The sequence below is a fragment of the Balaenoptera borealis genome (genome assembly GCF_965194805.1).
Source record: "Balaenoptera borealis genome assembly, chromosome: 4".
NCBI classification, from domain to species: domain Eukaryota; kingdom Metazoa; phylum Chordata; class Mammalia; order Artiodactyla; family Balaenopteridae; genus Balaenoptera; species Balaenoptera borealis.
Window position 1 is genome coordinate 41,810,407 of NC_138861.1, and position 14,742 is coordinate 41,825,148.

At 38.0% G+C, this 14,742-nt stretch overlaps 1 protein-coding gene across 5 annotated transcripts in view; it reads left to right on the top strand.

The window, feature by feature from the left end:
• FHIP1A (FHF complex subunit HOOK interacting protein 1A) overlaps nucleotides 1-14,742 on the top strand; it is a 266,738-nt gene that overhangs the window by 67,797 nt on the left and 184,199 nt on the right. For all 5 annotated transcript variants that reach the window (XM_082388962.1, XM_082388961.1, XM_082388959.1 and 2 more), the window contains one exon: nucleotides 11,526-11,652. The gene's annotated coding sequence lies outside the window, so the exon portion shown is untranslated. The remainder of the gene's footprint in view (nucleotides 1-11,525; nucleotides 11,653-14,742) is intronic.

A 14,742-nucleotide genomic window follows, 5' to 3' on the forward strand; every position in this document is an offset into this window, starting at 1 on the left:
AACAGTAGATTACACTTTCTTCTGCAGTGTGCATGGAACATTCTCCAGGATAGATTACATCTTGGGTCACAAATCAAGCCTCAGTAAATTTAAGAAAATTGAAAGCATATCAAGCATCTTTTCTGGCCACAATGCTATGAGATTAGAAATGAATTACAGGGAAAAAAACGTAAAAAACACAAGCACATGGAGGCTAAACAATACGTTACTAAATAACCAAGAGATCACTGAAGAAATCAAAGGGGAAATCAAAAAATACCTAGAGACAAATGACAATGAAAACACGACGATCCAAAACCTATGGGATGCAGCAAAAGCAGTTATAAGAGGAAAGTTAATAGCTATACAAGCCTATCTCAAGAAACAAGAAAAATATTAAGTAAACAATCTAAGCTTAGACCTCAGGGAACTAGTGAAAGGACAAACAAAACCCAAAGTTAGCAGAAGGAAAGAAATCATGAAGTTCAGAGGAGAAATAAAAGAAATAGAAACAAAGAAAACAATAGCAAAGATCAATAGAACTAAAAGCTGGTTCTTTGAGAAGATAAACAAAATTGATAAACCGTTAGCCAGACTCATCAAGAAAAAGAGGGAGAGGACTCAAATCAATAAATTTAGAAATGAAAAAGGAGAAGTTACAACAGACACCACAGAAATACAAAGCATCCTAAGAGAGTACTACAAGCAACTCTATGCCAAAAAAATGGACAACCTGGAAGAAATGGATGAATTCTTAGAAAGGTATAACCTTTCAAGACGGAACCAGGAAGAAATAGAAAATATGAAAAGACCAATCACAGGTAATGAAATTGAAGCTGTGATTAAAAATCTTCCAACAAACAAAAGTCCAGGACCAGATGGCTTCACAGGTGAATTCTATCAAACATTTAGAGAAGAGCTAACACCCATCCTTCTCTAAGTCTTCCAAAAAATTGCAGAGTAAGGAACACTCCCAAACTCATTGTATGAGACCACCATCACCCTGAAACTAAAACAAAGCAAAGATACTATAAAAAAAGAAAATTACAGACCAATATCACTGTTGAATATAGATGCAAAAATCCTCAACAAAATACTAGCAAACAGAATCCAACAACACATTAAAAGGGTCATACACCATGATCAAGTGGGATCATCCCAGGGATGCAAGGATTCTTCACTATACACAAATCAATCAGTGTGATACACCATATTAACAAATTGAAGAATAAAAACCATATGATGACCTCAATAGATGCAGAAAAAGCTCTTGACAAAATTCAACACCCATTTATGATAAAAACTCCCCGGAAAGTGGGCATAGAGGGAACCTACCTCAACATAATAAAGGCCACATACGACAGACCCACAGCAAACATCATTCTCAGTGGTGAAAAACTGAAAGCATTTCCTCTAAGATCAGGAACAAGACAAGGATGTTGACTGTCACCACTATTATTCAACATAGTTTTGGAAGTCCTAGCCATGGCAATCAGAGAAGAAAAAGAAATAAAAGTAATACAGATGGGATCAGAAGAGGGAAAACTGTCACTGGTTGTAGATGATATGATACTATACATAGAGAATCCTAAAGATGCCACCAGAAAATTACTAGAGCTAATCAATGAATTTGGTAAAGTTGCAGGGTACAAAATTAATGCACAGAAATCTCTTGCATTCCTATACAGTAATGATGAAAAACCTGAAAGAGAAATTAAGGAAACACTCCCATTTACCATTGCAACAAAAAGAATAAAATACCTAGGAATAAACCTACCTAGGGAGACAAACGACCGCTATGCAGAAAAGTATAAGACACTGATGAAAGAAATTAAAGATGATACCAAGAGATGGAGAGATTTAACATATTCGTGGATTGGAAGAATCAATATTGTGAAAATGACTATACTACCCAAAGCAATCTACGGATTCAATACAATCCCTATCAAATTACCAATGGCATTTTTTACAGAACGAGAACAAAAAATCTTAAAATTTGTATGGAGCCACAAAAGACCCCGAAAAGCCAAAGCAGTGTTGAGGGAAAAAAACGGAGCTGGAGGAATCAGACTCCTTGACTTCAGACTATACTACAAAGCTACAGTAATCAGGACAATATGGTACTGGCACAAAAACAGAAATATAGATCAATGGAACAGGATATAGAGCCCAGGGATAAACCCACACACCTATGGTGAACTGATCTATGACAAAGGAGGCAAGGATATACAGTGGAGAAAAGACAGTCTCTTCAATAAGTGGTGCTGGGAAAACTGGAGAGCTACATGTAAAAGAATGAAGTTAGAATACTCCTTAACATCATACACAAAAATAAACTCCAAATGGATTTGAAACCTAAATGTAAACCGGACAGTATAAAACTCTTAGAGGAAAATATAGGAAGAACACTCTTTGACAAAAATCAAAGCAAGATCTTTTTTGATCCACTGCCTAGAATAATGGAAATAAAAACAAAAATAAACAGATGCGACCTAATGAAACTTTAAAGCTTTTGCAAAGCAAAGGAAACTACAAACAAGATGAAAAGACAACCCTCAGAATGGGAGAAAATATTTGCAAATGAATCAACAGACAAAGGATTAATCTCCAAAATATATAAACAGCTCATGCAGGTCAATATTAAAAAAACAAACAGTCTAATCCAAAAATGGGCAGAAGGCCTAAATAGACATTTCTCCAAAGAAGACATGCAGATGGCCAAGAAGCACTTGAAAAGCTGCTCAACATCACTAATTATTCGAGAAATGCAAATGAAACTACAATGAGGTATCACCTCACACCAGTTCAAATGGGCATAATCAGAAAATCTACAAACAACAGATGCTGGGGAGAGTGTGGAGAAAAGGGAACCCTCTTGCACTGTTGGTGGGAATGTAAATTGATACAGCCACTATGGAGAACAGTATGGCAGTTCCTTAAAAAACTAAAAATAGAATTAACATATGACCCAGCAATCCCTACTGGGCACATACCCGGAGAAAACCATAATTACAAAAGACACATGCACCCAATGTTCATTGCAGCACTATTTACAATAGCCAGGTCATGCAGGCAACTAAATGCCCATCGACAGAGAAATGGATAGAGAAGATGTGGTACATATATACAATGGAATATTACTCAGCCATAAAAAGGAACGAAATTGGGTCATTTGTAGAGACATGGATGAATCTAGAGATTGTCATACAGAGTGAAGTAAGTCAGAAAGAGAAGAACAAGTATTGTATATTAACACATATATGTGGAACCTAGAAAAATGTTAAAGATGAACTGCTTTTCAGGGCAGAAATTGAGACACAGATGTAGAGAACAAACGTATGGATACCAAGGGGTGAAAGCGGCGGGGGAGTGGGAATGGTGGTGGGATGAATTGGGAGATTGGGATTGACATGTATACACTGATGTGTATAAAATGGATGACTAATAAGAGCCTGCTGTATAAAAAAATAAATAAAATTCAAAAATTAAAAAAAAATTAGATTCACCATAATCTTTTGTGGCTTTTAAAAAAAATCATTATGTTAGTGAGAATCAAGGGCATCGTTGAATGTAGTTGTAGTTCATTCATCTTCATTACTGTAGGTTATTCCATTGTATAAATATACCATTATTTATCCATTCTACCGCTGATGGATATTTGGGTTGTTTTCTATTTTGGACCATTAAAAATAATACCGCTATGAAAAAAAAAAAGAATGAAAAATTGGTTCACACCAGTATCAGTTTGTAGATTTAAATTAATTAAAATGAAATAAAATTAAACTTTCAGTCCCTTAGTCGCAGGCAACACATCCCAAGTTCCAGTAACCATGCATGGCTAGCGGTGACCGTGTTGGACAAGTGTAGGGTTGGAGGTTATCTCTTTGGGCTCCAAAGCCAGTCTGTGGGCGCCATCTTCTGATTCTTTTGCTTACCTTGTAAAGGGACATCTACTTTCAATGGAGTCACTAACTTGCACTTTAGTACTCATAAGATATATGAGCATTTTCTGTGGCCCAAAAGCACCTGTCATTTGTTTGAAGGGTTAGGGGTAGGGAATTGGAAGTTTGACTTGAGTTTCAGTCCCAGCTCTGCCAGTGAATGATTTTACTTCATCTCTTTAAGCTTCAGCTTTCTTGTCTATCAAATGGGTGTTCATTCATTCATTCAGTTGTTCATTCCCTCATTCAACAAATATTAAGTAGTTTCTGCATGCCCGGCCTAGCAGATGAAACTCCTGCTCTTAATGGAGATGCAACTCCTTCTCTTCATGGAGCTTACATTCTACTGGGGGAGACGGAATGTAAATTAAAAGAAGTGAAACATAATATATGTTAGATGGTGACAGTTGCTACAAACAAAAATAGAACAGGGTCAGGGAATGAGTGACAAGATCGGAAGGTGTTTCCTGTCTGTTTTACATGGGGTAGACAGTAGACAGGGAGGGCCTTTGTGTGGAGGTGCTGTGTCGGCAGAAGCGTACATGGAGAGAGGAAGGATAGAGGAGGCTATCTGGGGATGGAGGATCTCTGGGAACAGCAGGTCTGGCAGGAGCGGCACAGTCCTGGAGGGGGAGCAGTGAGGAGAGCGGGAGTACAGTGGGTGAGGGCCCGTTCAGCCGTGGTGCCAGCGCACACCTGGCGGGGCTGCTTAGAGGATGGAGTGAGATGACGTTTGTGTGCTTTGTACACATTAAAAGAATAATACGCCATAACAAGTGAGGATTGTTTTAGGAATGCAGGAGGGTTCAGTAGTACGAAATTTATTAAAGACATTCATCATCTTGTTAAATGTAAATAGAAAAAATCATATGATCATTTTTATAGAGAAGACATCTAATAAAATTCAGTATCCTTATTGATTTTTTTTAAAAACCGTCAAAATATAGTAGGAAAGTATTCTTAGTAAAACATGTCTTTCTCAATCTAAAAACCATCTCAGGCTTAATAGGAAATTTGAGACCATTAAAGCCAGAAACAAAATAAGGATGTCCACTATTTTCACTCTTTATTAATGGTGTTTTGGAATCACAAGTTAATGTAGGTGGACAACAGAAAGAAAATAAAGTTATAAAGGTATAAAAACTAGTCATATATTCCTATCATTTCCAAATAAATGATAGGAATATATGACTAGAATACCCAAGATTATCAAGTGAAAAACTAATTATAAAGAATAAGATAATTTATAAATGTACCTGGATACCAAGGTAATATGTCAGCATTCATAGCTTTCATATATACAAACAACTAGTTTGAATGTAGTGGAAGAAAAAACAGTTACCATAAAAAAGGATAAAATACCTAAGAATAAACTTTAAGAAATATGTATGATGTGTGTGAAGGAGTTTAAAAATGCTCCTGAGGGATACACAAAAGATGTGAAAATGCCTGTCGTATTCTTGGATATAGAGATGCCAGTTCTCGTTAAACTAATGTGTATGTTTAATGTAATTCCAATAAAAATAACAACAGGACTTTGGGGGAGCTAAACAACCTTATTCTATGCTCACATGGAAAAATAAGTAAGCATGAATAGCTAGGCCAATTAGGCTACAATAATTGAAACATTTGTGTTACCAAATATCAAGTTAGTTGGAGAAAGTTGCTGTGTTCAGTAAACAGTGGTGGGATAACCAGGTGGCCATCTGGACGGGGGAAAGAAAAAGCTATTTAGAGCAATATCTCAAGTGTTAAGCCAAAATTGATCTATATTAAACAGAAACTTTAAAAATAAAGTATATTATAGAAGAAAACATGGGAAAGTTATTTTATAATATTGGAGTGTATATGGCCTTTCTAAGTAAGACAGAAAAGAGAGAAGCCGTAAGAGATTGATAAACTTGATTACATTAAAAAACTAACAGAAAAAATCCTGCATAAGGGAAGACGAAGAACAAGAAAATGGGGAAAAAATTTTGCTTCTCATATCACAAAGGGACTAATTTCCCTAATAAAGAGCTTCTACAAATCTATAAGAAAAAGTCTAACAACCCAGTAGAAAAATGGACAAAGGATATAGTCTTCAGAAAGAGAGATAACAGTGTCTTTTAAACATATGAAGAAGATGCTTAACTCTGCTCATTATAAGAGGTAGTCACATTAGAACTAAACCGAGGTACCATTCATCACTATTAGATGGGCAAAGATTAAGAAGTTCTATAACCTACTGTGTAGAGATAATGAGTGCAAAACAATAGTCTCTTTAGTGGGCAGTTGGGCAAAATCTGTAGTATGAAAAATCTCATATCCTTTGACTAGGAACTCCAGTTCTAGAAATTTATCCTAGGTACAAATAATTGAGTACATTCCTCTAGATATACATACATTCATATATACTATGAATGTATCCTACATATACATACATATTACGTTCATGAGAAAATGATTTATGTACAGAGATACTTATGTAGTAATGTTTATAAAATGGCTAAAGATTGGAAACAACCAAAATGTTCATCCATGGGAGACTGAATTAATACATTGTGTTACTGTACTGCTGCTGTACATTAGAAAACTGTGCAGTCATAAAAAGATAACAGTGAATCTCTTTATGGATCATGTTGGAAACATTGCCAATATGTGTTGTTTGGTGAAAAATGCGAGGTACAGAACAGTGTATATGATATGTTTATTTATTTGTTAAAAAATATTTTCTTGTTTATGAATAGATACAGGCTCTGGGGAGTATAATTTGAATTTGAATACATCCTACCCCTTCTCAAAAAGAAATTGTAGTTAGCACAGTGCCTTGCACTTAGCACTTATCACTTGGTGGTGGTGGTTGTTATTTTCATTGTAATCACAGGGGTCCTTTACCTCAAGAGTTGATTTTTTTTTTTTAAGATTTATTATTTATTTATATATTTTTAGGCTGTGTCGGGTCTTAGTTGTGGTACGCGGGATCTTCGTTGCGGTGTGGGATCTTTCGTTGTGGTGAGCAGTTTTCTCTCTAGTTGTGGCGTGCAGGTTTTCTCTTCTCTAGTTGTGGCGTACAGGCTCCAGGGCGTGTGGGCTCTGTAGTTTGCAGCACGCAGGCTCTAGTTGAGGCGCACGAGCTCAGTAGTTGTGGTGAACGGGTTTAGTTGCCCCGTGGCATGTGGGATCTTAGTTCCCTGACCAGGGATCTAACCCCGCGTCCCCTGCATTGCAAGGCAGATTCTTTACAACTGGACTACCAAGGAAGTCCCAAGAGTTGATTTTTAACAGTTGGGTCTGGAAGAAGAAGCCAGTCTCACTATAAATGCTGCTTAATGGGTGCCATTTATTCATCAAAAATGCTATATGTGCTTCCTGAAGGATGCTTCTTGGAGGATGTCAGTACAGGTTCTGCAAACAAAAAATGTCAAATAAGATTGGGAAACGTTGTATATATTAAACAAAACTAAGTGGGCTTCTTTCCTGTAGGCCTTCTTCGAGCCTTTATACACATGATGCGCTTTGTGAATATTTGAGAGGGATATTTTAGAATGTAGCATTTTCCAAAGCTGCTTAATTACAGAACCTTAAGCAACAATGACTACTACTTTTTTTTTCTTTAAGAAACAGCTTAGGAATAGTTGTTACATTGGGAAATATCACTTAATACTTAGATTTTGATTTTGTTAATCTTCGTTATTCATTTTGATCAGCCAGTATTCTTGATTCATTTCTGAGATGCCCATAGTCTGTCTCTGTCTGCTCTTCCTCCTCGGTGATGTGCTGTAGCTCAGTCATTTGTTTCATGGTTGGGACCTTCCCAAAGTCATCCAAATTACACTGTGTTTCTTGGGTGAAGAAGATAATCTATATAATCAATATAAAATCTCAGGGATTGATTGGATGGAACTGGAGATTGAAGCTTCATTTGGTTCCACTTTTCCCAAGCTTTAAAAGTTTTGCTCTTTGGGGGAAATGAAATAGACTTAATGAGTAGATAGTTGAGGAATTGTGAGTTTAATGTGGAGGAGATCGCATCACCGTGGGTTGGAAGATACGGGTTCTACCTCTGTCTTCCCTAAAGTCACTTAGCTTCCCTGTGCTTTATTTTTTTATCTGTAAAATTCAGGGACTGGGTTTAGATACAACCATTTTAAGACTCTTGAGTTATTATTAATATTCTTTTTTTAAAATTAATTAATTATTTTTTTAATTATTTATTTTTGGCTGTGTTGGGTCTTTGTTGCTGCACGTGGGCTCGGGCTTTCTCTAGTTGCAGTGAATGGGGGCTATTCTTCAGTTGCGGTGTGCGGGCTTCTCGTTGTGGAGCACGCACTCTAGGCATGTGGGCTTCAGTAGTTGTGGCACACGGGCTCAGCAGTTGTGGCTCACGAGCTCAGTAGTTGTGGCTCACAGGCTTAGTTGCTCCGTGGCATGTGGGATCTTCCCGGACCAGGGCTCAAACCCGTGTCCCCTGCATCGGCAGGCGGATTCTTAACCACTGCACCACCAGGGAAGTCCCTTATTAATATTAAGTGGAATAGTGAAGACTGTGGGTCTTGGTAGAACATTTTGTTCTTCTCTGCAAGTTTCCACATAACCTGTCTCAGTTTGGCTCTTTTGGAGAATGAAATTATTCAATAATTAACTCATTGTCAACTCCACGTATTTGAAAACTTGTTGAACTGTTCGAGACTTGTAGTTGATTGATTGATTTGTTAATTACTCTCCAGGAAAGCACTTGATTATAACACGGGTCAGTTAATCCAGTGCTATGGAAAAATCCACACCTCCTGTAAAAACGCCCCTCTGCATTCATTTCGTCGATACAGAGAGAAATCTGTGATGTGGATATTAATTCTCTCTGCCCACAACACGCACGGTGTTCATTTGGCGGTTTGCTGTGCTTTTTGTGCACTCTTTGCCTATTAACAGATTTATGCACTCAGCACAGTAGAGGTCTGAATTCACTGAATTTATGCCATCTGGAAGTGAGGTTTAAATTTTGTTCCTCTGTTGAATTTAGGGATGTGACATAGCCACTGCACAGAAGGATTCTGAGGCTGGATTTGGTTTTACTATGTGGAGGTAGCACGTTTTGTTAGAAGGAAAGCACTTGCCTGGACAGAGATTTTGGGTGTGACTGAATTGTTAACTGCCAACTTCCCCACATTTTAGCAGGAGACATATTTTGTTTTTAAATGAGATGACAATGAGAGAATTACCAAGACCCAGTGAATTTTAAGAGAGTCCTTTCAGTTTACTTGAGTTTTGTTTAACCTTGCTTTTGATGTCATTCTGTGCATTACTGTCAAGGGACTCAGCTTCCTTTGAAGTCTCCAAGTGTGGCTGCTAGTGGAATCACGGTGGTAGAATATGAGTGGTTCTCAGTAAAGCCCTTACTGATACACAGGGAGGCATTATTACCTAACTAAAAGCATATGTGTGTGAGTACCTACAATGTAGTGGAAGGGGAGAATGTATGTTAATGGACACTGAAGTGGGAGCAGTATTTCTCATGAATTAGAGATGCCCTTTCATAATTCAAGAGTCACAGAATGAGAAAAGGCTTGAAATCACCTGAAAAGCATCTGGAAGCAATATGTAATTCTTAAGAGACAGTAGGAGAACCTGTCTCTCTCCAGGACACGATGATAAAACAGTTCATGTGGGACTATGGAAGAAGTAGAATTCTCTTGCTTGTAAGCCATTGTAAAACGGCTTGCGAATAAATGCCCGGAGATTTGATTATGAATTATACTGCAAGGTCCCAGGTGCTTTATAATTGAGTAGAGTGAAGAGGGTGGATTTGAAGGTACTGATGAAATTTTAATAAGAAAAATTTGTTTATTTGCATGTCAAATGTTATCCTTTGCTTCTCATGCCCCATATGCACTCTTCGTGTGCCCAGGCATTACAACTGTGCCTAGTTTTGAAGCTTTAGGTCAAGTTGAGGTCCCTTCCTCCATTTTTTTCCCTTTCACAAAACATTTGTTATAAGAAAAGGTATTGCATTCCAAGTCTTTGAGGCATCTATAGGTCAAACACACACACACACACAAAACCTCTTACTGTGACTTCTAGGGAACCATCCTTTAATATACAGGGCTGTTCCAGAAAAATTATTATGTTAGTGAGTGGTGCATCCTTGCTACGCAGCGATTTTGAAAAGACCTATTTGTTGTACTAGACTCTGACTTGAATTGCTCACCTTAACCCATCTAAAGTTGGGGAAATACTTACAAATACTTCTAACTATATCAGAACAAGTTGCTTCTTGTTTCTTGCTTTGCGTAAGTGATCGTGATCATATGTAATCACAACATTGTACTCTGTTTTTTCTTTCTTCTTTATGTGATAAATGGCGTTTTCTCACTTTATTAAAACTCAAAATTTTCTGACAGCTGTCAAAATTGCGGTTAACTAAATTATGTCATTTTGTCACATTTACTTAACTCTTCTTCCCCAGTTATTGAGCATTTCAATGGTTCCCATGCTTTAACTTTAAGTATAGTATTTTGTTTTCTTAAAAAGTGTTTTTTTCTTGGTCATTTTCTCTAGCTTCCACCTGTTCTGATCTAGAATAGCGGCTTCTCATGGGGTTTGTTTAGCATTTGCATTAGCTTCTGCCTTTCGTGCTCTAACTGCTTGGGGTTAGTCTCTTTGCTGTGCTTTCTGGGACACCTCTTCTCTGCACTATTTATCTTAGGTGGGATAATTTCCCAGCCTTCTTTAAGCTCATGTTTTTCTGCTTGTACAGTAGGGATTAAGCCATGCATTTGTGTTGTGAAACTTATCTTCCCAGTTAGGCCTGATGATATGAAATGTGTGTCTAAGACCAAAGTAAACTTTACCCATGGGATGGCAGAAAACTAAACTTTCAACTGTCAGTGTTTGGATAGGTCAGAGGTACCAGGGAATATTTGGGGAGTATCACACTTTTTAAAAAAGCAGTTTACGAAAGTTATTTGTGGTCCTCTCCTTGCTATTTTATATTTTGTTGTCCTTATAATATGATGCTGCTGTTGCATGGATATGGATTTATTTAGTTTCACATTTTTTTCCCTTCTAAAAGAAGTATATAATTACTTACCATCTCTTGGAGGACAGAAGAATACTTCTCTACTTTCTGCTTCTGGGAGTCTTTCATTTCTGGCTAGCATTCAGAATTCTAAGTAAAGATTTGATTTTTGCATATAACTTAAAAAAGAAATATTTATTTATTTATTGATCTGGCTCTGCTGGGTCTCAGCTGTGGCATGCAGGATCTTCATTGCCCCGTGCGGGATCCTCATTGTGGCATGTGGGATCTTTAGTTGTGGCATGCAGGCTCCTAGCTGGGGCACCTGGGACCCAGCTCCCTGACCAGGGGTCAAACCCTGCCACCTCCCCACTCCCCCACCCCCCTGCCACTGGGAGTGCAGAGCCTCAACCACTGGACTACCAGGGAGGCCCCTTGTGTATAACTTTTTTTGAATAATAAGTGCAATCTGAGGAGAACCCATTCAGTGCACAACAAATGGTGGTAAATATGGGGGAGAAAAACTGGAGAAATTTAGATTGGGTGTTTTGCGGTTTATCAATGATTCTGGGGCTTTTTAAAAAAATTTTTTTTATTCCTTTCTGTAGATTTTGGAAGTCTTCTTCTGGGAGTTGCCAGCAGTGCCAAGTGTTGGAGAAATCTTTTCTGCCCCTCTGATAGAGTGAAGTGAGCAAACGCAACCTAGCAGAAGGCTGGTGAAGAGAGCACTCACAGGTAGTATCGTCTTTTCTTATCACTATTGAGATGTGTTCAGTAATGTTCAGTAATAAACTTAAAAAAAAAGTAAACGTACTTGAATTGACACATCCAAGTGTTGACAGAAGAAAAATGCACAACCTGGAAGTTTCGAGTAAGGTTTTATTCGGGGACCTTACTGAGGACTATAGACCGGGAGACAGCCTCTCAGGTAGCTCTGAGGAGCTGCTCCGGAGAGCTGAGGGAGGAGCCAGGATGTACAGGCGTATTGGGCTGGAAAAAAAATGTAGTTGAACATCAAAAGATAACTGCTAATCACAAAAACAGACATTGCAAGTTAATGATTTTAGTGCTTTTCTATGTATGGGAAGACGTAAGAATCTGGGCTGAACGGAATTATTCCTTAGATATGCATCTTAACTATCTAGGGCCAGTATTCAAAGCACAAAATGCTTCCTGTTTTTCTCTATCCTGAATTCCCCTCCGGCGTACCATCATTGGGGGTGGGGTGGGATGCTGCAGCGGCTGATGGCTTGGTCCTTGTTTACTAGAATGGCAGCAACATTCTTTGTTTACTGGAATGGCAGGCAACGTTGCCTGTCCACAGACGTGAACATTATCTTGTTAAAAGCAGTGTTTCTGAGAGGCTACACTCTCTCCTCTTCTCAAAACATTTAAACATTTTTTCTTTGGGAACTGCATCTTGATCCTCTGGTAGCATTCTTTTAAACATCCTATTTCCTTTCTTTTTTAAAAAAAAAATTAATTAATTTTTGGCTGCGTTGGGTCTTCGTTGCTGCACGTGGGCTTTCTCTAGTTGTGGCGAGCGGGGGGCTACTCTCCATTGTGGTGCGCGGGCTTCTCATTGCGGTGGCTTCTCTTGTTGCGGAGCACGGGCTCTAGGTGTGTGGGCTCGGTAGTTGTGGCTCACGGGCTCTAGAGCGCAGGCTCAGTAGTTGTGGCGCACAGGCTTAGTTGCTCCACAGCATGTGGGATCTTCCCGGACCAGGGCTCAAACCCGTGTCTGCTGCATTGGCAGGCGGATTTTTAACCACTGTGCCACCAGGGAAGCCCCTATTTTATTTCTTTTTTAAACTATATTGGAGTATAGCCGATTAACAATGTTGTGATAGTTTCAGGTGCACAGCAAAGCGACTCGGCCATACATATACATGTATCTAAACATCCTATTTTCTGTGGTGGCAAATCTCAACCCTGTGAGGGTGTATTTGGGAAGTAATCTAAATGTCTTCAGAGCTACGGAATCTGGGGAGTTCTAATTTTGATCAGGAGCAATAACGTAATGAAACCAGTTTCTCTTTTTATAATTTGTACATGTGTTTGAACGCTTATACACTGTATTGAAAGTTAATTCTAGAAAGAGGTGACTCTAAGTTTCAAACAATGGTAGTCTTGTTAAAATAAGTGATTAGACTTGTAGTTTACAGAGAAGCATATACTATTTATTTGTATGTAAATATTGGTATTCTTTCTTATTAAAATTGATCAATCAGTCTGTCAGTATTGTAGAAAGGATTCCTATGTTTATCAGGTTGAATAAGATGAGAGTTAACTTCCTTATAAGGTATACCTCTAAGGCACTGTAATTAGCATCTTATTAGAGGTGTGTTTTGCATTGTTTCTCAAAACATTGTTAGAGTGCTTGTTAAAAAGCACATTGAAAATTCAAATTAGTAGGCCGCCATCTAGTGTATCAGAATCTGAATCAGAGTGCTAGGGGGAAGGGTTTGGGAATCTGCATTTTACAAGTAAATACCACCCAAGATTGACACCCCCCAATGCGATAAAAGCATACTTCTACCTAATCTTTGTATTTTTGGTTTTAAAGGTGTTGTAATCACCTTGATTTTTGCTTTGAATAAAACAGTGCCAGTATTTTTAGTATACTGTTGTGACACAGGGTTATGTTCTCAAATACCTTTTTATTAGATCAAATTAAGAATGTAACTGAATAAAACTATACTTTGAACTTTATGTCTAAATTCAAAATGGATATATTTTTCATTGGATGCAAATGGATAAATCTGTTTTTTAACCTCTAGATGCCGAATACTAAGTTTTTTGAAATATCTTTATGAAATATCTTCTTAATTTGCCAGTAAGTCGTATGTCAGATATCTTATTCAGATGGAGGGTAAAGAGTAATGGGGTAGTGTCGTGGTCTGAACACAGGTTGGAAAAGAATTTCCAGACACAAGGCAGAATGTAAAGAAGATAGAATTTATTAGAGAGCAGGGTCACTGCCAGAACAGCGGGCCGACTTCCTAGTAGTCTGGGAGAGTCGAGCCCAAACATGTGCTGTTGATCAGTTTTTATAGCCAGAAAATAAAGGAGCGGTCCAAGGTGAAAATTTCATTTACTGATTGGTTGAGGCACATATACCTTCCTTCTATAGGGTGGGAGTGGGACAGGGCAGACGCCTTTCCTTATTTGGGACAGGTCCCGTTGCCCAGATGGGCATTGCCCAGGTGGCCTCAGGAATTTCGTAACCACCGCAACTTGGTGGGGAGGGCGATTAAGAGTCCGGTAGGGGGTGTGACGTTGAAACTTTTTCAGGCAGGGTCGTCCTTTGTCCTTGAAGCACCATTGTCCTTGGAGCACCACAGGTAGGTATTAGAGGCCCCTGGAGTCTGTGCTATGCTACTCTAGCATCCAGTCAAGCATTTTTCAGTAAACATTGTGATGAAACCTTTGCTGTGCAATTTATCATTCAAACAGGTGAAATCCTTTCTTTATAGTGCTCTGAGATTTTATGAAGCTCTTTGAATACCCTAAATGAAATGGAGTATAACATCAAGTACTAGACTTTGATAGCATGTTATTTTCATTACCATGTACATTCTTTAGTAACTCTTCCTATAAAGTTATTAATTTTACAGAATGTAAGCTTTGTGTATAAAGTATGTTATTTTTTAGATATTTTCAATTCTACAGATTATACCTTTACTTTCAAAGATATATACAATATTATAGCATTCTGTGCATGTTAATATTAAGAGATAATACACTTTATGTAAGATAAAAATGTGACTATAGATTTATAAGTTAAGTCTATTACAAGAAAATATTTCATTAAGTTTATACTTA